The 27,380-nt window shown below is 42.0% G+C and overlaps 1 protein-coding gene across 2 annotated transcripts in view; it reads left to right on the top strand.

The window, feature by feature from the left end:
- Positions 1-27,380, top strand: part of ODAD2 (outer dynein arm docking complex subunit 2) — a 248,108-nt gene that overhangs the window by 19,131 nt on the left and 201,597 nt on the right. The window lies entirely within an intron of this gene.

Genomic DNA, 27,380 nt, shown 5'->3' with positions numbered 1-27,380 from the left:
CCTGATCTTGGACTTCAGCCCCTAGAACTGTGAACAAAAAATTTCTGCTGTTTATAAGCCACCCAGTCTGTGCTAGTTTGTTATAGCAGCCTGAAACAGACTAAGACACCTTTATGTTTCTGTTTTTGTTTGTTTATTATCTAATTGTTCTAGCTAGGACTTCCAATGCTATGTTTAATAGAAGTGGTGAGAGTGGGCATCCTTATCCTGTTTGTGATCTTAATAGAAAAGCTTTCAGTTTTTCACCATTGATTATGATATTAGCTGTGGGTTTTTCTTACATGGCCTTTACATATACCAAAAAACTACAAAATCTAGAAGAAATGGATAAATTCCTAGAAATATGTAACCTACCAAGACTGAATCATGAAGAAATAGGAAGTCTGAACAGACCTATAACTAGCAAGGAGATTGAATCAATAGTCAAAAGCTTCCCAGTAGAAAAAAGCCCAGGACCAGATGGTTTCACTGGCGAATTCTACCAAACATGTAAAGAAGAATTAATGCCAATCCTTCTCAAACTCTTCCCAAAAAACTGAAGAGGAGGGAACACTTCCAGACTCATTTTATTTTTTAAAATTATTTTATTTTATTATTATTTTTTAAATAAATTTATTTTTGGCTGCATTGGGTCTTCGTTGCTATGCGTGGGCTTTCTCTAGTTGTGGCAAGCAGGGGCTACTCTTTGCTGTGGTGCACGGGCTTCTCATTGCGGTGGCTTCTCTTGTTGCAGAGCACAGGCTCTAGGCACGCGGGCTTCAGTAATTGTGGCACACGGGCTCAGTAGTTGTGGCTCACTGGCTCTAGAGTGCAGGCTGAGTAGTTGGGGCGCACGGACTTAGTTGCTCCGCAGCATGTGGGACCTTCCCGGACCAGCGCTTGAACCCGTGTCCCCTGCATTGGCAAGTGGATTCTTTTTTTTTTTTTTTTGTGGTACGTGGGCCTCTCACTGTTGTGGCCTCTCCCATTGCGGAGCACAGGCTCTGGACGTGCAGGCTCAGCAGCCATGGCTCACGGACCCAGCCGCCCCGCGGCATGTTGGATCCTCCCGGAACAGGGCACGAACCCATGTCCCCTGCATCGGCAGGCAGACCCTCAACCACTGCGCCACCAGGGAAGCCTGGCAGGTGGATTCTTAACCACTGTGCCACCAGGGAAATCCCCAGACTCATTTTATAAGACCTGAATTACCCCAGTATCAATGCCAGACAAGGATGCTACAAGAAAATTACAGACCAATATCCCTAATGAATATAGATGCAAAAATCCTCAAAAAAATATTAGCCAAATGAATTCAGCAGCAGATGAAGAGGATCGTACACCATGATCACGTGGGATTTATGGCTGGAATGCAAAGATGGTTCAACATATGAAAATCAATTAATGTGATAAACCATATTAACAGAATGAAGGATAGAAGCCACATGAACGTCTCAATAAATGCAAAGAAAGCATCTGATAAAATTCAACACCTTTTCATAACAAAAACTCTCAACAAACTAGGAAAAGAAGGAAATTACCTCTACCTTCTCTGCCACCTTCTTTGTTCAGAAGCTCATGATCTCCTTTCGCCACCATTATAATGGCCTTAATGGCCCCTTTTCCATGAGCATCTTCCCTTCTGTTCATCCTTAACACTGTCACTATTAATCTTACCTTCCACCTCCTCCCTGCTCTCTTACCATTTGCCCCTCTGCAGAGAAACAGCTGTAGCAGAGAAACAGCTAGCAAGGATAGGGAGAACAAGTATGCACACTTCATTTATGGAAGAAACATTTGAGTGCCTGCTATCTACCCAGACTGTGCTTGGGATGATGACTAGTGGGTTGAATAGCATAGAGTCCCTGACTTTAAGGTGCTCACGTTGTAGAGGGAGAATGAAGCACACAAATTAGGAATTTTGAGAACTGGCATAAGAGCAATAATAGAGATACACATGTGGAAGCTCAAGAGAGGATCTGGCCTGCTGAACAGAAGGGGAAAAGATGTGGGAGAGAAGAGGATTTGGAGGGTAAGACCTTAAGGCTTGCTGCAAGAGAGGAGACAGGAGCTGAAGATCTCGGTGGATAAATATGAGAACCAGGCAGTGGGGGTGTGGAGTGAGTGACAGGGTCTGGGTATTTCAGTAGCGGCACGAGCAAAATCATGGAATGAGACAGTGTAGTGTAATACAGGCATTCGGGATTATAAAAGCATGGAGCTAAAGTCAGGGAATAGTGAGAAAGAAAGAAAATGGGAGGAGCAAGGGCCAGGGTCAGGAGGGTCCTGGTGTATCACTGGGCCAAAGGTTCCAAATTTTAAATGTGTATATCACTGAGACACGTGTGAAAATTCAGAATTTCTAGGCACCTGCTGGCGAGTATGATTTGGTAGGACTGTTGCAAGGTTCCGGAATCAGCACTGTCACAAGTACCCCAGGTGAGCCTGGTGAGGACATTCTCGGGTTGACAACTTGAGAAACACTGTTGTCAGCAATAGGGGGGCAATGAAGGGGACTGAGCAGGATGGGAGGCAGTGGAGTTTGCTTGTCTGTGTCTCCATACTAGGCCTTCTGGAGGCTTGTAAAATGCTTAATTTGAAGGGAAAAAGAAAGACCTAATCCATGGGGAAACTGACCATAATCCAAACTATTGTTTCGATGTGGAGAGTCGGTGGAGATGGAGAGAAGCAACATGATTCCGGAAGTCTTTGGTGGGCAAAATCTGTAGGATGCACACGCTGGATTAGAAGTGCGGGGTCAGGAAGAGGGAGGAACCGAGTTTCTAACCTGAGTGGCTGGGTGGTGGTGGTGTTGCCAACTGAATGAGAAAATGTAGCAAGAAGATCTGATGGGGCTGAGGGAGTATGACTGGGTCAGTTTTGGATGTGTTGGTTATGAGATGAGTAGACAGCTGTCAGAGGCAGAAGCTTAGGGGGAAATGGGGTAGGTATCCAGACTCTGGAATCCATGGAGCACAGGGCTAGTGGAGACATGAGAATGGATGGGATTGTCCATGGAGAGGAACAATGTGCTGAGAACGCATCCCAGATAATGCCAACTTCCACCAGGTACACAGAGGAGGAGGTATAAAGGAGGTGGTGAGGGAAAAGCTAAAACTGTGAAGAGAGTTAGGAGAGAGTGATATTGGAGAAGCCAAGGAAGTAGAAAATACCAGGAAGAGAGGGATGACTAATGATGTCAGACCCAAGAGAGGACTCAAGAAATGTCCACTGGATTCAGCATGGTGCAGGCACCGGTAACCCTAGTGGAGACATTTGCAGGTAAGTGGTGATGGGAGAAGTCACACTGAAGTGCGTTAGGAGGTGAGGCAATGGAAATAGTAAATTGATGCTACTTTACTTGCAGGGTTTGAATGAGAGTGGCAGTTAAGCTGGACTGTACGTAGAGGATGGGAGATTTGAGCATATTTATGGACTGAAGGCAAGGAGGCTTCAGAGACAGAGAGGTGAGGATACAGTAGGGAAAAGAGTGACGTAAGAAGCGAGGTCCTGGGAGACGTGGGAAGGCATAGGGTCAACAGCACAGGGGGTGAGGAAGCCCGCCGCAGGAGTCATCACCTTATCCCAGAGTGGAGGAAGAGAAGGGCCACGTTGATAAGAGTGTCAAGTGTCCTTAATTTTCTTCATAAATCAGGAGGCAAGCTTCTCTGCTAAGACTGAGTTCTCATTAGGTTAGTGGTTTTTAAAAACACTTAACTTCACTGACTGGCTTAGAATAGTGTTTGCATGTTTTATTCCTTAGAATTCCTTCAGTCTTAAGTGTCATGATACCCAGGCCAAACTGGCTTCAGTAAAAAGGTAATCCACGTTTGTATCTGGATAGCCCACGGCAGAGCTGGCTTGAAGTGGTCTTGATGTTGGGCTCCAGCGGTATTATCAGGAGCTGGTTCTCTCTGCCCGAGGCACAGGGCTTGGCGCAGCTCACTCGGCTTTCTTCCACTCACTGGCTTGATTCTCAGACAGGTTCTCCACTTGGGATTACAAGCCAGCTGTACAAGGAACTGAGTCCAAGGCAGCTGGGAGAACAGGAGTCTTCTGGGAGCTTCGGATAAAGTCCTGACATTAACTGGGCAAGCACAGGTTCTGTGTACTACCCCTGATTTGGGGTGCCTGAGATTAGGGAAGGGAGGGGTTCCCCATGGTAGCAGCATCAGAATTACCTAGAGAGCCTGTTAAAATACTGGTTTCTGGGCCCTGCCCTGGAATGTCTGATTAAGGAGGTCTGGGGTGGAGCCTGAGAATCTTCATTTCTAACTCATGCCCAAGTGAGGCTGGTACTGCTGGTCCAGGGACCACACTGCAGAAGCACTGATCTGCACACAGGAAATTGGGGTGCAGCTGCCCAAGAAGAGGAAGTGTATGCTGCACCCGTTCTCTGACCTCCGGAGCCTGTATCTATTCTACATCTGGCTTGTTCTGCAAAATGAGGCTAGAGAAACATCATTTCTTCCACATAGAATGGAAGCCCTGCTCAGGCAATTAGAACCAGCCTGGTAAATAATGCCAAGGCACAAAGCACAGTGGCAGGGACTCAAATGACATGACACAGTCGGAGTACCTTTCTTCACAGTCGGAGTTTTTGCAGAATTCTTCCAGGCTGTTGCCGGCAGCACAGTGAAAAAAATTTTTATTCCTGACGTGTGGGTTTCTGCTCCTTTAGTCAAATGAAAAAGTCTGTCTAGATAGTGAATTTTGACACTCATAAATAATATCCTCTACTCTTGTTCTCTTATTTTTACCCAAACACATTTTCATCAAGTTAATTTAACAGTATAAAGTAAAATATACTGGCTGGGAGAATGACTTCCAGAAGCTGATGTCCTATTTGTGTGTATTTTCAAGCCCTTTCCCCTACACAAACACACGCACACCCCTCAGGTGAATTAATACAAATTTAAACTCCAGATTTCTTGCTCATATTTGAATAGATTTTCTTCCATCCTAAGAATAATTTTTAATCTCTAATCTTCAAATATAAGTGAAGCTTATGTAAGTCATCTTTAAATGGGGTTATCACAGTGGATGTTGAATGGACTCTAAGCCAGCCCTCCAGTCCATGGTGGTCAGAGTACTTTCTGTAGGGCTGAGGTCAGTGTGGTCCTCCCGTCAGGAGTGCACCAAGAGCTCGCAAGGCCTTTGTGGGGAGACAGAGCTGGGCACCCACAGACACCGTTTCATGCACAGGACATGAGTTGGACTGTCATCTCTAAGAATGAGGACAAAGTTGGGTACAGAAACTGCAGTTTGATTTGATTTTTGTGATTGTGGAGATCCAGCTCCTTACAGAAACCTGGGAGATTTACTTGCCCCAAATTTCAAATCAAAAGTGCCTAGAACTAGGACTTCCCTGGTGGTCCAGTGGTTAAGAATCTACCTTCCAATGCAGGGGCACAGGTTCAATCCTTGGGCAGGGAACTAAGATTCCACATGCCATGGGGGCAACTAAGCCTGCGGCTGCAACTACTGAGCCTGTGTGCTCTGGCGCTCATGTGCCACAACTAGAGAGAAGTGTGCACGGCACAGCTTCTGAGCCCACGTGATCTGGAGCTCGTGCCACAACTAGAGAGAATCCCATGCGCCAGAACTACTGAACCCACATGCTCTGGAGCTCATGTGCCACAACTAGAGAGAAGCCCGCAAGCTGCAGCTACCAAGCCTGAGTGCTCTGGAGCTCATGTTCCACAACTAGACAGAAGCCCGCACGCCACAGCTACCGAGCCTGCGTGCTCTGGAGCTCACGTTCCACAACTAGACAGAAGCCCGCACGCCACAGCTACCGAGCCCGCGTGCTCTGGAGCTCATGTGCCACAACTAGACAGAAGCCCGCGCGCCGCAGCTACCAAGCCCGCGTGCTCTGGAACTCACGTGCCACAACTAGAGAGAAGCCTTCATGCTACAGCTACTGAACCCACATGCTCTGGAGCTCATGTGCCACAACTACAGAGAAGCCCGCATGCTGCAGCTACCGAGCCTGTGTGCTCTGGAGCTCATGTGCCACAACTAGAGAGAAGTCCACACACCGCAATGAAAGATCCCGTGTGCTCTGGAGTTTTTGTGCCACAACTAGAGAGAAACTTGCACGCCACAACTACTGAACCCACGTGCTCTGGAGCTCATGAGCCACAACTAGAGAGAAGTCTGTGTGCTGCAACAAAAGATCCTGCGTGTGCTGGAGCTCATGTGCCACAACTAGAGGGAAGCCTGCGTGCCGGAGCTACTGATCCCACATGCTCTGGAGCTCGTGCCACAACGAGAGAGAAGTCGCGTGCTGCAACGAATGATCCAGTGTGTCTGGAGCTCATATGCCACAACTAGAGAGAAGCCAGTGCGCTGCAGCTACCGAGCCCACGTGCTCTGGATCTCAGGTGCCACAAACACTTGAAGAGAACAGAGCCAGCTCGGGCTCAACCCTCACTCAGGGCTTCTGCTCCAGCAACTTGGGATCAGACCCTGTCCCTGATAGGGTGGTGATGGCCACTGAGCCGAGGAGAAGTCCTGCCTCACACCCGGCTCCAGCTTTACCCCACGACTTCCATCTCCACTCCCTACCAAGGTGAGAGCTGCCCCACACCCTGAGGAAAGATGTGACTTTTGTCCATGTCAAATCCAGCTCTCCCACCAAAAGCACTGGGCATATGCAGTCTGTACAGGGATGCTCCCACATAAGATCACTCCTTCAAGACTGCAATAGGTAATTGTTTCACCTAAATTGATAGAGATGGGGAATGATATGCAAAATAAAAAGGCGAAGAACTACTCTCAATTGAAAGAGCAAGAGAAAAATCCCTGAAAGTGTAAACAATGAAAGAGAAATAAACAATCTACCAGATGAAGAATTTTAAAAGTAGGCAATAAAAATATTAACTGAATTAGGGAAAAGAATTAATATACACAGTGAACACTTTAGTAAGGAACTAGAAAATATAAAAAGACCCAAACAGAAATGAAGATTTTAATAGATGAAATAGAAAACACACTAGAAGGAATGAGTAGCAGACAAGTGGCACAGAAGAATGCATAACTGATCTGGAAAGTTGGAATAATGGGAATCACCCAACCAGAACATCAAAAAGAAAAAACAAATTTAAAAATGAAAACAATTTAAGAGATCTCTAACATAACATTAAGCATACCAACATTCACATTATATGATCCCAGAAGGAGAGAGAGAGAGAAAAGGGGATTGAAAATGTATTTGAGGAAATTATGGCTGAAAAATTCAAACCTGAAGAAAGAGAGATCCATGTACAGAAAGCATAGAGGGTCCCAAACAAGATGAACTGAAACAGACCCACACCAAGACATATCATAACTAAACTGACAAAAGTTAACAAGAGAATTCTAAAGGCAGCAAGAGAAAAACAGAGTCAATATACAAGGGAACCCCCATAAGGCTACAACCTGATTTCTCTGCAGAAACTTTGCAGGCCCAAAGGGAGTGGTATTATGTATTCAAAATGCTGAAAGGGAAAAACATGCTACCTATGATAATCTACCCAGCAAGATTATCATTTAGAAGAGAAAGAGAGACAAAAAACTTCTCAGATAAGCAAACTCTAAAAGAGTTGATCAATAGTAAAACCTACCCTAAAAGAAATGTTAAAGGGTGTTCTCTAAGTGGGAAATAAGAATCTGTAGGAGAGGGAAAAATCTCACCAGGGAAGGCAAATATATAGTAAGGACTGAGGATCAACCCGTTACATAAGCCAGTATGAGGATTCAAAGAAAACAATTGTAAAAGCAACTGTAACTACACCTTATAACTCTTAGAACTAATAAATGAATTCAATAAAGTTGCAGAATACAAGATTAATATACAGAAATCTGTTGCTCTTCTAATACTAATAATGTACTCTCAGAAAGAGAAAGAGGGACTTCCCTGGTGGTCCAGTGGGTAAGACTCTGAACTCCCAATGCAGGGGGCCTGGGTTCAGTCCCTGGTCAGGGAATTAGACCCCGCATGCATGCCACAACTGAGAGTTTGCATGCTGTGACTAACAGTCTGCATGCTGCAACTAAAGATCCCGCATGCCACAACTAAGACACAGCACGGCCAAAATAAATAAATAATAAATAAATAAATATTTTAAAAATAAAATAAAATAAAAAAATAATTGTACAAAAATAAATAAATCTAAAATTATTTTTTAAAAAAAGAGAAAGAGCCGAGAAGTAAACCCACACACATATGGCCAATTAATATATGACAACGGAGGCAAGAATATACAATGGAGAAAGGATAATCTTCAATAAATGGAATTGGGAATACTGACAGCTACATGTAAAACAATGAGATTAGAGCATTTCTTCACACCATGTACAAAAACAAACTGAAAATGGAATGAAGACCTAAACGTAAGACCTGAAACCATAAAATTCCTAGAAGAGAACATGGGCAGAACACTCTTTGACATAAATCAAAGGAATATTTTTTTGGATCTGTCTTCTAAGACGAAGTAAAAACTAAAATTAAAAAATGGGACCAGGGCTTCCCTGGTGGTGCAGTGGTAGAGAATCTGCCTGCTAATACAGGGGACACGGGTTCAAGCCCTGGTCTGGGAGGATCTCCCATGCCGTGGAGCAACTAGGCCCGTGAGCCACAACTACTGAGCCTGCGTGTCTGGAGCCTGTGCACCACAACAAGAGAGGCCACGATAGTGAGAGGCCCGCGCACCGCGATGAGTGGACCCCTGCTTGCCACAACTAGAGAAAGCCCTCGCACAGAAATGAAGACCCAACACAGCAAAAATAAAAATAAATAAATTTTAAAAGAAAAAAAAGAAGGTACCTAATAGAACTTTAAAGCACTTGAATAGCAAAGGAAACCATGGACAAAATGAAAAGACAACCTACAGAATTGGAGAATATATTTTCAAATGATATGACTAACAAGGTGTCAGTATCCAAAATATATAAACAACTCATACAACTCCATTAAGCAAAAAACAATAAAAATGGACAGAAAACCTGAACAGACATTTTTTCAAAGAAGATATACAGATAGCTAACAGGTACATGAAAAGATGCTCAACATCACTAATTGTTAGAGAAATGAAAATCAAAACAACAGTGAGATATCACCTCACACCTGTCAGAATGGTTAACATTAAAAAGAACACAACAACAGATGTTGGTGAGGATGTGGAGGAAAAGGAACTCTTTTTTAAAAAATAAATTTATTTATTTATTTTTATTTGGCTATGTTAGGTCTGCAGCTGCACACGGGCTTTCTCTAGTTGCGTTGAGTGGGGGCTACTCTTTTTGTGGTGCACAGGCTTCTCATTGTGGTGGCTTCTCTTGTTGCGGAGCACGGGCTGTAGGTGCACAGGCTTCAGTAGCTGTGGCTCGTGGGCTCTAGAGTGCAGGCTCAGTAGTTGTGCACGGGCTCAGTTGCTCTGCGGCATGTGGGATCTTCCTGGACCAGACCAGGGCTCAAACCTGTGTCGCCTGCATTGGCAGGTGGGTTCTTAGCCACTGCGCTGCCAGGGAAGCCTGAGAAAAGGGAAGTCTTGTACAGTGTTGGTGGGAATGTAAATTAGCGCAGCAACTATGGAAAACATTATGGAAATTCCTCAGAAAAACTAAAAGTAGAACTACCATATGACCCAGCAATTCCACTCTTGGGTATATATCTGGAAAAAAACAAAAACACAAATTCGAAAAGATACATGAACCCCAATGTTCATAGCAGCAGTATTTACAATAGCCAAGATATGGAAGCAACAACTCTAGTGTCCATCAATAGACAAATGGAAAAAAAAAAGACGTAATATATATATTTCATTATATATATGTATATGTATATATAACGAAATATTACTCAGCCATAAATAAGAATGAAATTCTGCCATTTGCAACAATGTGGATGGACCTAGGAAATAGTATGCTTAGTGAAATAAGCCAGACAGAGAAAGACAAATACTGTATTGAATCACTTATACATGAAATCTAATAAATAATAAAAATTATATATAGCAAAACAGAAATAGACTCACAGGTACGGAAAATAAACCAGTGTTTACTAGTGGCAAGAGGAAAGGGGGAGGGACGCATTAGGGGTATGGGATTAAAATACACAAAGTATTATGTATAAAGTAGATAAGTGACAAGGATATATTATAAAGCACAGGAAATTGTAGCCATTATTTTATAATAACTTTTAATGGAGTATAAACTATAAAAATACCTAATCACTGTGCTGTACAGCTGAAGCTAATATAATATTGTAAATCAGCCATACTTCAAAAAGAAGAAGAAGAAGAGAAAGAGGAAGAGCATACCTGGAGCAGTATGAGCAAGGGGAGAGTGTTAGGGTCAGACGTTAGACAGGCAGTGGGGGCAGATTTTGGAAGGCCTCTTAGGCAATGGTCAGGGCTTTAGATTTTGCCCTGAGTAAGATGGGAAGCCGTTGGAAAGTGTAGCAGAGAAGTGGTGGATTTGATTTGGGAGTAAGGATACCTCTTCTATCATGACAGGAAGAGGATGGAGAGTTTACAGGTTAGAGGAAAAAGGTTGACATGAATTCCCATTCAGGGTCTTCTGAGCTAGGAGCAGAGGTCAACTTCTAAAAGGGACTTAGGAAGGGCTGAGGATGGAGTAGATTGAATAGTGTTAAAATAACACTGCAGAGATGCATTTCTAGAATAGTAGAAAAAATTCCTTTTTCTGAGGAATTTCCATAATGTTTTCCATAGTTGCTGCGCCAATTTACATTCCCACCAGCACTGTACAAGAGTTTCCTTTTCTCAGGCTTCCCTGGTGGCGCAGTGGTTAAGAATCCACCTGCCAATGCAGGCGACATGGGTTTGAGCCCTGGTCCGGGAAGGTCCCACATGCCACGGAGCAACTAAGCCCGTGCACCACAAGTACTGAGCCTGCACTCTAGAGCCTATGAGCCACAACTACTGAAGCCCGTGCACCTACAGCCCGTGCTCCACAACAAGAGAAGCCACCACAATGAGAAGCCTGTGCACCGCAAAAAGAGTAGCCCCCACTCAACGCAACTAGAGAAAGCCCATGTGCAGCCGGAGACCTACACAGCCAAATATAAATAAATAAATAAGAAGGGCTTCCCTGGTGGCACAGTGGTTAAGAGTCCGCCTGCAGATGCAGGGGACACAGGTTCGTGCCCCGGTCTGGGAAGATCCCACATGCCGCGGAGCGGCTAGGCCCGTGAGCCATGGCTGCTGAGCCTGCGCATCTGGAGCCTGTGCTCCGCAAGGGGAGAGGCCACAACAGTGAGAGGCCGGCGTACCGCAAAAAAAAATAATAATAATAATAACAATAAAATAAATAAATTAATTAATTAAAAAAATAAATCGTCCTTTCTAAAAAAAAAAGTATGCTCAACTGATTTTTGAGGAAGTTGCAAAAGCAATTCCATTGAGGAGAGAGAGCATTTCAACAATTGGTGCTTGAGCAATAGGACATCCATAGGCCAGAGAAAAAGATCTTGACCTATGTCTTACACCTTATACAAAAATTGGTTCAAAATAGATCATAGTCTCTAATGTAAAACATGAAACTACAAATACTTTTAGGAAATAAAAAGAGATAATCTTCAGCATCTCTGAAGAGTTCTTAGATTTGATACCAAAACCTTGATCCCCAAAAGAAAAAATGGACAAATTGAACTTAAAAATTTTAAAGTCTTTGCTCTGTGTAAGACCCTGTTAAGATTTTTTAAAAAGTTACAGAGTGGGAGAAGATATTTGCAAGCCACGTATATGACAAATGACTAGTCTTGAATATATAAAGAATTCTCAAACTCAACAGTAAAAAACCAACCTATAACACCAAAGGCACAGGTTATGGAAAATGTAGTTCATAAAGTAGAATTAATTAAATTAAAAACTTCTGCAGTGCAAAAGATACTTTCAAGAGAATGAGAAGACAAGCCACAGACTGGGAGAAAATATTTACAAAAGACATACCTGGTAATGGACTGTTACCTAAAATATGCAAGAAACTCTTAAAAATAAGAAAATAAACCACCTTATTGAAAAATAGGCAAAAGGGCTGGACACCTCACCAAAGAAGATCACAGATGGCAAATAATTATATGAAAAGATGCTCAACATCATATGTTGTTAAGGAAATGGAAATTAACATCACAATGGATATCCTTCAGTAGGTGAATGGATAAACAAGCAATTCCACTAAAAGAAATACACTAAAAAGACAAAAACAAAAAAACAACAAAATATATTAAAAGAACACGGAAATTAAAATAGTATACTAGAAAATAGTCATTTAACACAAAAGAAGGTACTACTAAAGAAACAGAGAAATAAAAATTATTAAGACATACGAAAGAAAAATAGTAAAATGGCAGATGTAAAGCCTACCTTAGCCAACCAGTGTATTTCAGCCGCCTGCCACAGTGATTGGTTTAGCAATGGATACACGATCCAGATTGGTCCAATATGAGGTTAGCCTAGTCAGTGATTAGGGAAATCAGTCTCCTGCTGGACAAGAAAAAGGATGACTGAGTTGATGCTGGCCTTCAGTATGAGTGGAGCCAACCTATGGATGTTGCTGACATAAGGAAAATGCAGAACAGATAGGGAAAAAGAAACTGATTCTTGGCTGACATTGTTGGGATGGCAGGGGTCCCACTGTTAGGACATAAGGTACTTCTGGGTGGATGAACTGGAAAAGTCCAGCCTGCAGGAGATGGCTTTGCTATTAGAGGTTCCTTTGTGTGAATAAAATGGCACCCCTTCCTCCAGGTAGACCCAGATCCATGTCTGGGCATATGGATGGTGAGCTGGATCCAGCTCCCACTTGCCCCCTTGCCCAGGCACCTCTGAGCAATGCACAATCTACTCAGATATACACTGGATCTCTGAGCCTCGCCTAAAACCTGCTCTTCCTCTGAGGTTTGAGTCAATATACTTCCTTTGTTGATTAAGCCAGTTTAAGTCTTTTCTATTATATTTACAATGCATATGGAATTTATTAACATAAAATGAGGTGTTACAAAGAGAAGATTTAAAAATGTGGAACTGTGTGAGCTGAGAAGGTAGGCTAGAAGGTGATGAGGATAATCATACAGATCCCAAGCAGGGAATTTGGACACCTTTGTGTATGGCAGCAAAGAGTGGGTTAAAATACTTCCTACTGTGCTTTGGGACTCTGAGTACATTTCTACCAAGGCTGTTACACTAACATCTGGTAGGAAAAAAAAAAAAAATCAGGATTTTGGAGATTTTGAATATAGTGACCTTGAGTTAGGTCTTACGTGAACAGTACAAGCAAACGTAGGCTGCAGGTGGCTTTTCTGAAAGCAGAAAGGGAATGTAATGCAGTTGCTGTCTTAACTAGAATCTGCTGAATTGATTGTTTGGCCACTTAATATGCTCCATTCTCCTGTAAAACATCTTGACTGAAGCCCATGGTCCTCAGAATGTTCATGGGTATAGGTGTTGCCCTTAACCCACCAAGCACACCTGTTCCCACCAACTGAGTTTTATGGCCGCCCAACTTACTTGTGTCTTTTCCTAAATTTATTTATGCCAGTTATGTTTATTGTAACATAATAATTTAGTAAGTAATAAAGGATTACAGAAACCAGTGAACTATGAGTATGACAGTAGAGGGTTTTTTTTTTTTTTTCCCTAGGAAAACTAGATTAAATGCTTTGGAAAGACTTGATAAAAGTCAACTGCTTAAAAATTGCTCCAAACTATAAAAATTGGGGGAAATTGTAAAAATTTAAAAGGATTTTTCTCTCCTCTACATCACAAGTTCCTTTAAATTCTCACTCCACATCAAAAGAAAACAGAATAAAAGAAACTGTAAATCTTATGCTTCAATGCATTACGTCTAAAGTTTAATGTGAGAAAAGACCCACACTTGAAGAAAAAGCCTTGGCCTCGTGCCAAACTACTGATGAATGGATGAATAAAATAAAATGTTTATAATCTATTTGTATCCTTTTATGTTTCCTTTTGAATTTAAATTGACCGATAAGCAGTCCTTACCACAATGGTTAAGAGGTTTCCATGGTCTGGCTTTGCTAAGAGATACTTTCCTAGGGAACTGGCTGTCTGTGGTGTCTGGGGGGCCCAAACATTTGGAGCCTCTCAAAGCTGGAAGAGCTAATTCTCCTTCACAAGCTGAGGTGGTGCCAGAGAAAGCAGGAAGGCAGGAACTTCTCAGAAATGTGAGTAAGCTTAGTCCTGACCCCTCCCACCCCTGTGTCCATTTCAAACACCTTAAGTTATGCAGTAGCGACCAGATGAATGGGAATGAAACAGTAAATTTTTAAGGAAAACGTACTTCCCAAGAAGCCCAAGCCTGGCCAGTAATTGTTGGTGGCCCAAAGGTCTTGTGTTGAGGGAAGAGGTCTTCTCTCTCCTCGCAGACAGGCCGCTGGCAGTCCTTCAACAGCCATGAGCCAACAGTGAGGAAGGCGTGGGCCTGGGGATGTCACTGGGCTGCAGATCCAGTCTCGCCTGAAGGTCACCTTGACTCGTCTTTTTTTAAATTATATGAGTCAACGTATTTCCTTTGCTGTTGGGATTTAGTTTTCGATTTGTTCCCAAGAGCACTTTTTGGCTAAGGGCATGGACGAGGCAGTGTCTGAAAGTGGATTCAAGCGTTCTACCAGATAAAGTGCGTTCTATCTCCTTTGGAGGAATTTTGGGAAATGCAAGGCCTTTTTTGGTTTTTGGGGTTTTTTTTCTCCCCCCAGGTAGTGACATTTCCAGCGATGTTTTAATGCCCCATTGATCTCTTAGCATGTCTCATTGGTTGGTGTCATGGACAGCTGTTCAGCTGGGCTTCCTCTTAACCTGCCTCTGGTGTGGTTGTAAAGTGTGCTCTGCCCAAAGGTCAGTGGATGAATTACAGCAGGTCACCCAGAATACAAGCCAAATGAGCCCTTTAAAAAACGTGTACGACCAAACTGAAATATTACTTTAAGTAATGCAGCAGAGAAACACTGTCAAGACACAAGGAGCAGTCAGGGGTGAATCTACTTGCTTTGAGCCAAGTGTCACACAGCAGGATAGAGTCCCTGGTCATCCTAGCGCTGTGCACGTCCCTCCCCGTGGGAGGTTCTCCCCTGAACATAAAGGAGGAAGGTTGTGCATCTGCTCACGCAGACAGCATTTGTGCTGGTCCTGGGCCCGTTTGCCCTGGGATCTATCTGCTGCCCTGCACTGCGGGACGATGAACCCTGTGAGCTAGTTCCCCAGCTGGGGCTGGCGGGGCAAACACTAGCAGGAGGTCGGGGAGGAAGGAGGGAGAAGCCAGTATCTCTCCTGTTCCCTTCTGTCCCTGGGAACATCTGATGCAATGGTGGGCCGCGTCCAGCTCCCCTCGGGTTACCCATGCCCTTTGCATCCTCACTCTGGCCCAGGGATGGTGGTGGCTTCCTGCTAGGGTTAAGCTTGGGGTGTCTCCCTGTCTGCTGTTGGGCATTTCAGCTCTGCCTTCCCCGGGGAACCAGTTTCCTGCATCAGGCTCTCTGTTTTAAATACTCAAGTGATTTCTCTTCCTTGAGGAGGTCCTGACTGATATAGCATATAACTCAAAGCCTTAGGCAGAGTTTCAGAAGGATGGTCCAGAATATACCGTCATGTTGCTCTTCTACATCTGAAGGCTTTTAGTCTAGTTGTTACACATTTATTAAGTGCTCATGGTTTTTTTCCCCCTTGCATTCTCAACATTTCTTCTATTTATGACTGAAAGTTACACTTCAGCTTATAAATGGACTTTCTTGTTTTCTAGTTATTACGTCTTGGCATAATACTTTCCAAACACTGTTTTATTATGTTCCACACTTAAAAAGCCACCTGGAGAGTCTCCCTTTCTAGTCTTTTTGTTAAACTATCTTTAAGCCCCCTTGCATGTTTTTGTAATGTGTAACGCAGACTCTGTTACAACAGAAAAGTTTCAAAAGACTTGTGCAGCTGGGAACTTTTTGATGATTTCATTTTATAAGTCCTTTGGAAGGAACGTGGGCATTAAAAGGCACAATGAATACAATATCAGTTTAACAAGATTTGAGTGGCCTTATATTTACGGAGAAGTTAACGTTTCTAGACATTGCAATTCGACCAGTGGCTTTCTCTATGTTTAAAAAATGGAATTTAGCAGACATATAAAATGCAAAAAAATAGAAGCGTTGTCATAAATCTTTTTTACTAAAGTGTTTTGCGATTGTTTCACAAAGAAATGAGATGAGAACGTCCAGGTGCTATTTGTTAAAGTACAGGTTTGATGTTTCAGCATCTCAAAGGGATATAATGAAAGAAACTAAAGAACATAGGTCATATGTGATGGTAACTCACCAGAAAAATCAGGTCCATCTGGCTTCTCCCCAAGAAACAGGAATACATGAGGCCAAAGCAGTGAAAAGTGCACAGTGTGGCCGAATTCACCAGACACTCCCGTGTGGCAGGTCTCAGCCTGCCCCCATCCTGGCCAAGGTACTGCCCCGTGTGGGTCATAGCAGGGCAACCTGTGGGCAGCTGTGGAGGTGGGATCTGCTGGCTTTTGTGACTGCCTGCTGTGGTGGTCCCATCAGCCACTTGCACCACTAACGCCATCTCCCGAAAGAAGATCACATGGCCACAGCACTTGGGCTGGAAGAGTTAGCAAGACCTCTCAAGCCTTGCTCCCCTCTTTTTTTTTTTTTAGAAGATGTTGGGGGTAGGAGTTTATTAATTAATGTATTTATTTTTGCTGTGTTGGGTCTTCGTTTCTGTGCGAGGGCTTCCCCTAGTTGTGGCAAGCGGAGACCACTCTTCATCGTGGTGCACGGGCCTCTCACTATCGTGGCCTCTCTTGTTGCGGAGCACAAGCTCCAGACGCGCAGGCTCAGTAGTTGTGGCTCACGGGCCCAGTCGCTCCGCGGCATGTGGGATCTTCCTAGACCAGGGCTCGAACCCATGTCCCCTGCATTGGCAGGCAGATTACTAACCACTGCGCCACCAGGGAAGCCCCCTGCCTTCTCTTCAGTCTGTATGCTGATAAAGGCCAAGAGACTTCATTGCTGGGCCAACTGTCCTCCTCCATAGTCTTGTTTTTACTTCTTAGGGTCTTTGGTTTAGTAGATAGCTTGCACTTTACCCTCTGAAAAATACTTAAAGATTATTTAATATCTTGACTTAAAAGAAAAAACAATATATTTTGAGAGCTTTCTAGATTAGTGTGATTTCATTCACTCTTTTAAAATAGCCGTGTAATAGTCCTTCCCGTGGATATACTGTATTTGTTTAAACCAGTACCGTATCAGTGGATACTTGAGATATTTCCAGTTTTTTGCTACGACAAACGCTGTTGCAGTAAACATTCGTGTACATTTTCCATTGGTGAACTTTCTTGACTAATCCTATAGGATGATTTCTAACTGTGGGATTTTAGGCCAAAAGGTACGTATATTTTGCATTTTCAGAGAGATTGCTGTATTCTCTTCTTGGAAAAACCGGGCCAGTTTACACTCAGAAACATAATGAGGGGGGTTCCTGGTGACTGCAAAATCCTTTTGTTTTCTGAGCACCTTGATGGGATGGGTTTGATAAGCAAATGTAGAGGCGGAAGGTAAGGCATAGTTAAACCTTCCTAGATAATCTCAAGAGAAAGAAACTTGACAGGGAAGGTGTGGCATTCTGGAGGTCAAAGGCTGAGCAGTAAGGTGGCAGGGATGTGGTGCTGTGAAGAGGGAAGGAAGGAAGAAGAGCCTTCCTGGTACTAAAGCCCAGAAGGGATTCTGGAGAAGAGCATTCAAAGGGACTTTGAAATTCCGATGTGGGATGAGCGGTGAACGTCTCTTTTCCTTTCCTACTAAATTGCCAAAAAACTGCACATTGATCACTACGTATTTTTTTTTCTTTTCTTTTTTTTTTTTTTAATTTTTTAATTAGTTTCTGCTTTATAACAAAGTGAATCAGTCATACATATACATCTGTTCCCACATCCCTTCCCTCATGCATCTCCCTCCCTCCCACCCTCCCCATCCCACCCCTCCAGGTGGTCACAAAGCACCGAGCTGATCTCCCTGTGCTCTGCGGCTGCTTCCCACTATCTATCTACCTTACGTTTGGTAGTGTATATATGTCCATGCCTCTCTTTCGCTTTGTCACAGCTTACCCTTCCCCCTCCCCATATCCTCAAGTCCATTCTCAAGTAGGTCTGTGTCTTTATTCCCGTTTTGCCCCTAGGTCCTTCATGACTTTTTTTTTTTTTTAATTCCGTATATATGTGTTAGCATACGGTATTTGTCTTTCTCTTTCTGACTTACTTCACTCTGTATGACAGACTCTAGGTCTATCCACCTCATTACAAATAGCTCAGTTTCGTTTCTTTTTATGGCTGAGTAATATTCCATTGTATATATGTGCCACATCTTCTTTATCCATTCATCCGATGATGGACACTTAGGTTGTTTCCAGCTCCGGGCTATTGTGAATAGAGCTGCAATGAACATTTTGGTACATGTCTCTTTTGGAATTATGGTTTTCTCAGGGTATATGCCTAGTAGTGGGATTGCTGGGTCATATGGTAGTTCTATTTTTAGTTTTTTAAGGAACCTCCATACTGTTCTCCATAGTGGCTGTACCAATTCACATTCCCACCAGCAGTGCAAGAGTGTTCCCTTTTCTCCACACCCTCTACAGCATTTATTGTTTCTAGATTTCTTGATGATGGCCATTCTGACTGGTGTGAGATGATATCTCATTGTAGTTTTGATTTGCATTTCTCTAATGATTAATGATGTTGAGCATTCTTTCATGTGTTTGTTGGCAGTCTGTATATCTTCTTTGGAGAAATGCCTATTTAAGTCTTCTGCCCATTTTTGGATTGGGTTGTTTGTTTTTTTGCTATTGAGCTGCATGAGCTGTTTATAAATTTTGGAGATTAATCCTTTGTCAGTTGCTTCATTTGCAAATATTTTCTCCCATTCTGAGGGTTGTCTTTTGGTCTTGTTTATGGTTTCCTTTGCTGTGCAAAAGCTTTGAAGTTTCATTAGGTCCCATTTGTTTATCTTTGTTTTTATTTCCATTTCTCTAGGAGGTGGGTCCAAAAGGATCTTGCTGTGATTTATGTCATAGAGTGTTCTACCTATGTTTTCCTCTAAGAGTTTGATAGTTTCTGGCCTTACATTTAAGTCTTTAATCCATTTTGAGCTTATTTTTGTGTATGGTGTTAGGGAATGATCTAATCTCAAACTTTTACATGTCCCTGTCCAGTTTTCCCAGCACCACTTATTGAAGAGGCTGTCCTTTCTCCACTGTACATTCCTGCCTCCTTTATCAAAGATAAGTTGGCCATATGTGCGTGGGTTTATCTCTGGGCTTTCTATCCTGATCCACTGATCTATCTTTCTGTTTTTATGCCAGTACCACACTGTCTTGATTACTGTAGCTTTGTAGTATAGTCTGAAGTCAGGGAGCCTGATTCCTCCAGCTCCATTTTTCGTTCTCAAGATTGCTTTGGCTATTCGGGGTCTTTTGTTTTTCCAAACAAATTTTGAAATTTTTTGTTCTAGTTCTGTGAAAAATGCCAGTGGTAGTTTGATAGGGATTGCATTGAATCTGTAGATTGCTTTGGGTAGTAGAGTCATTTTCACAATATTGATTCTTCCAATCCAGGAGCATGGTATATCTCTCCATCTATTTGTATCATCTTTAATTTCTTTCATCAGTGTCTTTTAATTTTCTGCATACAGGTCTTTTGTCTCCTTAGGTAGGTTTATTCCTAGATATTTTATTCTTTTTGTTGCAATGGTAAATGGGAGTGTTTCCTTGATATCACTTTCAGATTTTTCATCATTAGTGTACAGGAATGCCAGAGATTTCTGTACATTAATTTTGTATCCTGCTACTTTACCAAATTCATTGATTAGTTCTAGTAGTTTTTCGGTAGCATCTTTAGGATTCTCTATGTATAGTATCATGTCATCTGCAAACAGTGACAGCTTTACTTCTTCTTTTCCAATTTGGATTCCTTTTATTTCCTTTTCTTCTCTGATTGCTGTGGCTAAAACTTCCAAAACTATGTTGAATAAGAGTGGTGAGAGTGGGCAGCCTTGTCTTGTTCCTGATCTTAGTGGAAATGGTTTTAGTTTTTCACCATTGAGGACGATGTTGGCTGTGGGTTTGTCATATATGGCCTCTATGATGTTGAGGAAAGTTCCCTCTATGCCTACTTTCTGCAGGGTTTTTATCATAAATGGGTGTTGAATTTTGTCGAAAGCTTTCTCTGCATCTATTGAGATGATCATATGGTTTTTCTCCTTCAACTTGTTAATATGATGTATCACATTGATTGATTTGCGTATATTGAAGAATCCTTGCATTCCTGGAATAAACCCCACTTGATCATGGTGTATGATCCTTTTAATGTGCTGTTGGATTCTGTTTGCTAGTATTTTGTTGAGGATTTTTGCATCTATGTTCATCAGTGATATTGGCCTGTAGTTTTCTTTCTTTGTGACATCCTTGCCTGGTTTTGGTATCAAGGTGATGGTGGCCTCGTAGAATGAGTTTGGGAGTGTTCCTTCCTCTGATATTGTTTGGACGAGTTTGAGAAGGATGGGTGTTAGCTCTTCTCTAAATGTTTGATAGAATTCGCCTGTGAAGCCATCTGGTCCTGGGCTTTTGTTTGATGGAAGATTTTTAATCACAGTTTCAATTTCAGTGCTTGTGATTGGTCTATTCATATTTTCTATTTCTTCCTGAGTCAGTCTTGGCAGGTTGTGCATTTCTAAGAATTTGTCCATCTCTTCCAGGTTGTCCATTTTATGGGCATAGAGTTGCTTGTAGTAATCTCTCATGATCTTTTGTATTTCTGCAGTGTCAGTTGTTACTTCTCCCTTTTCATTTCTAATTCTATTGATTTGAGTCTTCTCCCTTCTTTTCTTGATGAGTCTGGCTAATGGTTTATCAATTTTGTTTATCTTCTCAAAGAACCAGCTTTTAGTTTTATTGATCTTTGCTATCGTTTCCTTCATTTCTTTTTCATTTATTTCTGATCTGATTTTTATGATTTCTTTCCTTCTGCTAACTTTGGGGTGTTTTTGTTCTTCTTTCTCTAATTGCTTTAGGTGCAAGGTTAGGTTGTTTATTCGAGATGTTTCCTGTTTCTTAAGGTGGGATTGTATTGCTATAAACTTCCCTCTTAGAACTGCTTTTGTTGCATCCCATAGGTTTTGGGTCGTCGTGTCTCCATTGTCATTTGTTTCTAGGTATTTTTTAATTTCCTCTTTGATTTCTTCAGTGATCACTTCGTTATTAAGTAGTGTATTGTTTAGCCTCCATGTGTTTGTATTTTTTACAGATCTTTTCCTGTAATTGATATCTAGTCTCATAGCATTGTGGTCAGAAAAGACACTTGATACAATTTCAATTTTCTTAAATTTACCAAGGCTTGATTTGTGACCCAAGATATGATCTATCCTGGAGAATGTTCCATGAGCACTTGAGAAAAATGTGTTTTCTGTTGTTTTTGGATGGAATGTCCTATAAATATCAATTAAGTCCATCTTGTTTAATGTATCATTTAAAGCTTGTGTTTCCTTATTTATTTTCATTTTGGAAGATCTGTCCATTGGTGAAAGTGGGGTGTTAAAGTCCCCTACTATGATTGTGTTACTGTCGATTTCTCCTTTTATGGCTGTTAGTATTTGCCTTATGTATTGAGGTGCTCCTATGGTTGGTGCATAAGTATTTACAATTGTTATATCTTCTTCTTGGATCGATCCCTTGATCATTATGTAGTGTCCTTCTTTGTCTCTTCTAGTAGTCTTTATTTTAAAGTCTATTTTGTCTGATATGAGAATTGCTACTCCAGCTTTCTTTTGGTTTCCATTTGCATGGAATATCTTTTTCCATCCCCTTACTTTCAGTCTGTATGTGTCTCTAGGTCTGAAGTGGGTCTCTTGTAGACAGCATATATATGGGTCTTGTTTTTGTATCCATTCAGCCAATCTGTGTCTTTTGGTGGGAGCATTTAGTCCATTTACATTTAAGGTAATTATCGATATGTATGTTCCTATTCCTATTTTCTTAATTGTTTTGGGTTCGTTATTGTAGGTCTTTTCCTTCTGTTGTGTTTCTTGCCTAGAGAAGTTCCTTTAGCATTTGTTGTAAAGCTGGTTTGGTGGTGCTGAACTCTCTCAGCTTTTGCTTGTCTGTAAACGTTTTAATTTCTCCATCAAATCTGAATGAGATCCTTGCTGGGTAGAGTAATCTTGGTTGCAGGTTTTTCTCCTTCATCACTTTAATTATGTCCTGCCACTCCCTTCTGGCTTGTAGAGTTTCTGCTGATAGATCAGCTGTTATCCTGATGGGGATTCCCTTGTGTGTTATCTGTTGTTTTTGCCTTGCTGCTTTTAATATGATTTCTTTGTGTTTAATTTTTGACAGTTTGATTAATATGTGTCTTGGCGTATTTCTCCTTGGATTTATCCTGTATGGGACTCTCTGTGCTTCCTGGACTTGATTAACTATTTCCTTTCCCATATTAGGGAAGTTTTCAACTATAATCTCTTCAAATATTTTCTCAGTCCCTTTCTTTTTCTCTTCTTCTTCTGGAACCCCTATAATTCGAATGTTGGTGCGTTTAATGTTGTCCCAGAGGTCTCTGAGACTGTCCTCTGTTCTTTTCATTCTTTTTTCTTTATTTTGCTCTGCAGCAGTTATTTCCACTATTTTATCTTCCACCTCACTTATCCGTTCTTCTGCCTCAGTTATTCTGCTATTGATCCCATCTAGAGTATTTTTTATTTCATGTATTGTGTTTTTAATCGATGCTTGATTCATCTTTAGTTCTTCTAGGTCCTTGTTAACTGTTTCTTGCATTTTGTCTATTCTATTTCCAAGATTTTGGATCTGGGAAATAGAATCTTGGATCATCTTTACCATCATTATTCTGAATTATTTTTCAGGTAGACTGCCTATTACCTCTTCATTTGTTAGGTCTGGTGGGTTTTTATCTTGTTCCTTCTCCTGCTGTGTGTTTTTCTGTCTTCTCATTTTGCTTATGTTACTGTGTTTGGGGTCTCCTTTTTGCAGGCTGCAGGTTCGTAGTTCCCGTTGTTTTTGGTGTCTGTCCCCAGTGGCTAAGGTTGGTTTAGTGGGTTGTGTAGGCTTCCTGGTGGAAGGTACTAGTGCCTGTGTTCTGGTGAATGAGGCTGGATCTTGTCTTTCTGGTGGGCAGGTCCACGTCTGGTGGTGTGTTTTGGGGTGTCTGCGGACTTTTTATGATTTTAGGCCACCTCTCTGCTAATGGGTGGCGTTGTGTTTCTGTCTTGCTAGTTGTTTGGCATAGGGTGTCCAGCACTGTAGCTTGCTGGTCGTTGAGTGAAGCTGGGTGCTGGTGTTGAGATGGAGATCTCTGGAAGATTTTCGCCGTTTGATATTATGTGGAGCTGGGAGGTCTCTTGTGGACCAGTGTCCTGAAGTTGGCTCTTCCACCTCAGAGGCACAGCACTGACTCCTGGCTCCTCAATTTGGGATGATTTGTTGTCTATTCATGTATTCCACAGATGCAGGGTACATCAAGTTGACTGTGGAGCTTTAATCCGCTGCTTCTGAGGCTGCTGGGAGAGGTTTCCCTTTCTCTTCTTTGTTCTCACAGCTCCTGGGTCTCAGCTTTGGATTTGGCCCCGCCTCTGCGTGTAGGTCGCCGGAGGGCGTCTGTTCTTCGCTCAGACAGGACAGGGTTAAAGGAGCAGCCTCTTCGGGGACTCTGGCTCACTCAAGCCGGGCGGGAGGGAGGGGCACGGAGTGCGGGGCGAGGCTGCAGCGGCAGAGTTCGGCGTGACGTTGCACCAGCCCGAGGCGCGCCGTGCGCTCTCCCAGGGAAGCCGCCCCTGGACCTCGGCAGTGGCGTTCTGCACAGGCTCCCGGAAGGGCGGTGTGGACAGTGACCTGCGCTCGCACACAGGCTTCTTGGCGGCGGCAGCAGCAGCCCCAGCGTCCCACGCCCGTCACTGGGCTCCGCGCTTTCAGTCGTGACTCGCGCCCATCTGTGGAGCCCCTTTAAGCAGCGCTCTTAATCCCCTCTCCTTGCGCACCAGGAAACCAAGAGGGAAGAAAAAGTCTCTTGCCTCTTCGGCAGCTCCAGAGTTTTCCCGGACTCCCTGCCGGCTAGCTGTGGCACATTAGACCCCTTCAGGCTGAGTTCTCGCCGCCAGCCCCAGTCCTTTCCCTGCGCTCTGACCGAAGCCTGAGCCTCAGCTTCCAGCGCCGCCCGCCCTGGCGGGCGAGCAGACAAGCCTCTCGGGCGGGTGAGTGCCGCTCGGCACCGATCCTCTGTGCGGGAATCTCTCCGCTTTGCCCTACCCAGGTATGTGGGGAGTTTCTTGCCTTTTGGGAGGTCTGGGGTCTTCTGCCAGCATTCAGTAGGTGTTCTGTAGGAGTTGTTCCACGTGTAGCTGTATTTCTGGTGTATCCGTGGGGAGGAAGGTGATCTCCGCGTCTTACTCTTCCGCCATCTTACCCCTCCAAACTCCCACTACGTATTGTTTTGAGTAAAGTCTTTAGGGGTGTTCAATAAAGAAGACAAGGGAGTTTTGAATTACAGTAGTATCACCACATTGCAGAGCATTTGGAAAGTCAAGAGAAAGGCAAGCAAAACACCGTGGCTCTATAACCCTAGCATAACTACTATTACAATTTTAGTGGATTCCTGGCCTCCCATTTTTTTATATGCATTTTTTACATAGTTGCAATCATAGTTTACATATAATTTTTGTATCCTGTTTTGTGAATTTAATATTAATGTGTATGTGTGTACTTATAAACAAAATAGCAAGATGGAGAAGCAAACCTTTTACATTCTTATTTTTCACTTTCACTTGAAAGTTTTGTTGTGGTCAGAAGTAATCATAGACATATGTATGTAGTGAATGTTTGGGATTCTATTCTCAGGGCTGAAAGTTCAGTGCACATGTTAAACGGATGTGTTTGGAGACCAAAACTACGACAATGAGTAAGTTGTTGAGGGCTGTTGATGTCACTTTCTGGTTTTAAATATAGAAAATGGTATTGACTGAAACATCCGCTCCTTCAACTTGTGCAGATGTAAGCAGTTTGTTAGTATTTTGGTTCTAGATCAGATTGAATTAATTTTAAATCGACAATTGAAAGTTAATTCAATTGGTTGTAAATGCCAGCTTGAAAATGGAAGACTACAACATTTTCTCCCCAAGGTAGTGTTTTCCTAAAATGTAGTTTTACTTATTGATTTTCATGCCTTGTTGAACTTTGCATGTACTGATTTAAGTACAGAGCTAAGTTAATTAAATATTTTTGTAAAGCAAAATGTAGAATTGACAAGATTCTTTGCTTACACACTGCCAAATAATACACAAATTACGGTATTTAGTTTGTAAATAGTCACAGAAGTTGCTTCTAATAAATATTTAGCATAGACCATGAAAAGATTTTAAAAAGAAAAGTATATGATTGTCTTCATGATATGTAAATAATAGTAAATAGTTATGTATGCCAAACACAATACTTAATGTGACTGACACATTTATTGTTATAAAGTTTAGGGTCAGTTATACAAGCTAGCTTTCCAGTTTTACTAAGACTAGGACATATTTTCAAGACTCTTTAGGGTAGCTGAAGATATCACCTTGGGGCACATTACAAGGTAAGGCCCTCTTCTCTCCTCTTTCTGTGATAGTATCTCTCTGATAGTGGGCTGGGGTAAAAGTGTAACCCATTGAATTCTGCCTACTCACCTTCCCTGTAATCTTGGTTGTATTGGTGTAATTCCAGAGGCCCAAGTTCCTACTTTTGATTTGACCTGATTCCTACACCAGAATTTCTGAATTCTTCTTCTGTTTACTGTGTTGGCTCCCTTTTGAGCTTGATCTCTTCTGGCCCTGGCTGATACACTACCCCTAAATCCAGAGAATTCCAGAAGTTGCTTGATAATTTAGGTAGGTAACTTTGACTTGGATGCATCAGGTTCCAAATAGTCTGATTATAGCAATTACAAGGACCAGCATCTCTTACAACACAGCAGTTAAATATGCTTTCATTGAACTGAGGAAGTCCAAGGCTTATAGTTCTTATTAGTAACTTATTTAGAGAAAGCCAATTATATGCAGTCATTTATTCTTTCAGGCCATTTTCATACTGAAGCATGGATGGCAATTCAGTATCATCCTCCCCTACCACCCTGTCTCCTTTTATTAATTTTGAATGATCAAATGGATCTGAGTTTTTAAAAATATATTTTAAACTTTTGTAATCTTAAATTATATGTTCTGAAAATAATAAAAAGAAAGAATACTTGACTTTATTTAAATGCCAAAGAATGTTTAAACTATTTAAATCAGATAGTCAGTGAAATACAGAATTTGCTAAGACTTTGTCATCTTTTTAACTTTTGGATCAATCCTGAATCAGATGAATTTATATGTTTGTTCAGCATGTTTATCAGTAAGTTGCTTGGGAAAATTCTGAAAAATATAATTTCTAAGCCCTGATGATTCTTTTTTTTTTTTTTTCTGGTACGCTGGCCTCTCACTGCTGTGGCCTCTCCCGTTGCAGAGCACAGGCTCCGGACGCGCAGGCTCAGCAGCCATGGCTCACGGGCCTAGCCGCTCTGCGGCATGTGGTATCCTCCCGGACCGGGGCACGAACCCGTGTCCCCTGCATCGGCAGGCGGACTCTCAACCACTGTGCCACCAGGGAAGCCCGCCCTGATGATTCTTAACCAATTTTATTTCTTAACATATAGATTTTATTTTTTAAAAAATTTACACATTCCTCCTCTAAATACTTACCCAGTTTGAGTTGGAGAAGTTGTAAATGCTCCTGGTTTAAATGCACTATATAAACTATGAATTCAAAGCAGTTAAAAAATATCTTTGATGTTATATCATTTCATATGTATTCTATCATTAAGGAAAGCATTCCTATGGAAGAATAAAAAACTTTCTATAATTTTCAGTTTATTTCATTATGCAAAGTCAAATTTCTCTCACATCATAGAAATCTATAAAAATTATCAGTAGCTGTAGTCACTGTTTTATAATTGTCAGAAAATGGCTTTCCCAATAACTTTTCAAAAAATTCATAGCCCGAAAGAATTAACTGAAGAAGCCAAGTATGAGTTTCATAAGAAACAGAGATTTGAACAGTCATTAGAAATAGTAGACATTTTCCAAAACAGTAAAATATGCATTAGTAAAACTTCAAATTCCAACAATGCTATAATCTCTCTCCAACAATAGTTTTTAAATATAAATATTACTGCTTTAGATAAATAATGAAGATGGAACCATCTGGTGAAAATTAGTTACATGCTAAACACTTGAAGTTAAAAAAAAAAATTAGGGTCTCTGAAAATAAGTATATCTCTACTAAAGCATTAGAAACCTGACTAGAAATAGCTCCGTAAGT

This window comes from Mesoplodon bidens (genome assembly GCF_964165515.1).
Source record: "Mesoplodon bidens genome assembly, chromosome: 3".
Taxonomy (NCBI): domain Eukaryota; kingdom Metazoa; phylum Chordata; class Mammalia; order Artiodactyla; family Ziphiidae; genus Mesoplodon; species Mesoplodon bidens.
Note: the sequence above shows the minus strand (reverse complement) of the source record. Positions and strands in the feature narration are given on the sequence as shown.